Here is a 1,982-nt window from a genome sequence, read left to right as displayed (position 1 = left end):
CGACTCCAATATCTTGAAGTTACCATTCATTACTCTCTGGCATCTACCGTTGGTGATTAGAAGTCTGTAGTCGGTCTCATCGTTATTCCTTTGTGAATGCTTTTTCTGTGTAGTAACTCAATATTTTTTTTTCATTTGATGTTTACATTATTGATTAGTGTCTAGGTGGATTTCGCTTTTAGATATCTTATTCAGGACTTGGTGTGTATTTTAAAACTGAAATCCTTCAGTTTGGGGAATTTTTCAGCCCTTATGCATTTCAAATATTTTCCCCCATCTCTATCCATCTCATGCATTTTTCTCCGTTTTATCATTCTGGAACACCTAGTAGGTAAGAGTCGGAGTTTCTCATCTTTTTACTTCCCTTCGCCAATCCTGGGGAATTTTCTCGGCTCTCTCATCCGGTTCCCTAATTCTCCTTGCAAGCTATACTTTCTACTCTTTAATACGTTCATTGAATGATTATTTACTTACATTTCTAGGATTTGCATTTCATACTTTTTTAAATCTACCTGTTCCTTTTTTCATAGTATCTTGATTGTATCTCGGAGTCTATTCTTTTTGCTATCTCTTTGGACCTTTTAAACACTATTCCTGAAAGTCTCCTTCAAATTGCTTTATTATCTGTAGTTAATAGAGTGTAACTTCTCTCACTTGTTGCCCTTGCTGAGTCACATTTGTGGTGACATGTTTCCTTATGAGCTTTATAATGTTTTAAGTGAGCTTATCGTCCATGGGACTTGTTTTCCATGGGAGTAATGCATGCCCTATGGGGTGTTACTTTTGCCTCTGCCAGGGACCTGCAGGTTTTCCTGGCTCATTTGCATGTCTGGCAGTGGATGCTGTAAGACTCAAACAGATGACAGCGGGCCCAGCTGGGGCTCCTTATGATTTCTCTCTATCTCCAAAAGGCCTCTCCATTACTCTTCTCAACATGGCGGCTTCAGGGGACCTGAATTGACTTCTTATACGTAGGATCAGGGCCTCCAAGATGCGTGTTGAGAGGGCAAGCCAGGTGGATGCTGAGTCCTATTACGAACTCACCTCAGAAGTTAAATAGCATCATTCCACCAAACGCATTGATGAGAGCTGTCACAAAACCCTGCCCATTTTCAAGGATACGGAACAGAGACCCCATTTGTCAGTAGGAGGATTATCAAAAACACTGTCAGAGGAACGCATGGGGTAAAATATATATACTGTGGGGCCCTCTTTGGACCACACGATTTACCACAATGGTCCACTTCGGTGAGTTCCCACGTCCGACCAGAGATTCATTCTCACATTAGATTATAAACACAGAGGGACATCCTTCCCTCTGACACAGCACCCGAAGAACATGGATTATTGTCCGTGGGGAGGGCCGTCAACCAAAACACAGGCCTAGAGTTTTCACACTGGCGAAGCAAAGGGCAGCAGCACCCCACTGTCCCAGCTAGATCTCTTAGGGAGCATACCGGAGTCACCGACCTTCCCCTAGAAATCATCCAATAAAGACTCTCTACTTAAGGATGGCACTCGAAGCAACTTTATAAATGGATTATATCTTAGTAATAATGCCCCCTGAAGCAGGAAATAGCAAGTCCAGCCCTCGTTCTGCGTTATCAGAGTAGCGTGGAGCGCACAGAAGGAAAGTGCCGGCAAACTCATCTCTGCGCGCATCACGCTGGCCGTGGGCCCTGCCGTCTGAATGAAAAGATCCTCTCTGGGTCTTCACGGCAGCAGGGTCTGACGATGACCTCCAGTTCTGACAACTGGGAGGATTTGTGCAAATTCTAAAAGTGATCTGATCTTGCTCTCCTGCCCTCATTTCGTACAATATGAAGAGAAAGAAAAAAAAAAAAAACCTTCGAAAGCATTTAAAAATTTGTTGACTGTGAATATATCTACCTGTCAGGAAGCTAAAAATACAATAAGCGAAAAGGCAGGTTTTAAAACACAATGTGTAAAAAAATGTAAATGCTATATAAATGTGCGTTAAG

Source organism: Pteropus alecto, unplaced genomic scaffold (assembly GCF_000325575.1).
Source record: "Pteropus alecto unplaced genomic scaffold, ASM32557v1 scaffold35, whole genome shotgun sequence".
NCBI lineage: Eukaryota > Metazoa > Chordata > Mammalia > Chiroptera > Pteropodidae > Pteropus > Pteropus alecto.
The sequence above is the reverse complement of the archived record's forward strand: the minus strand, read 5'-3'. Positions refer to the sequence as shown.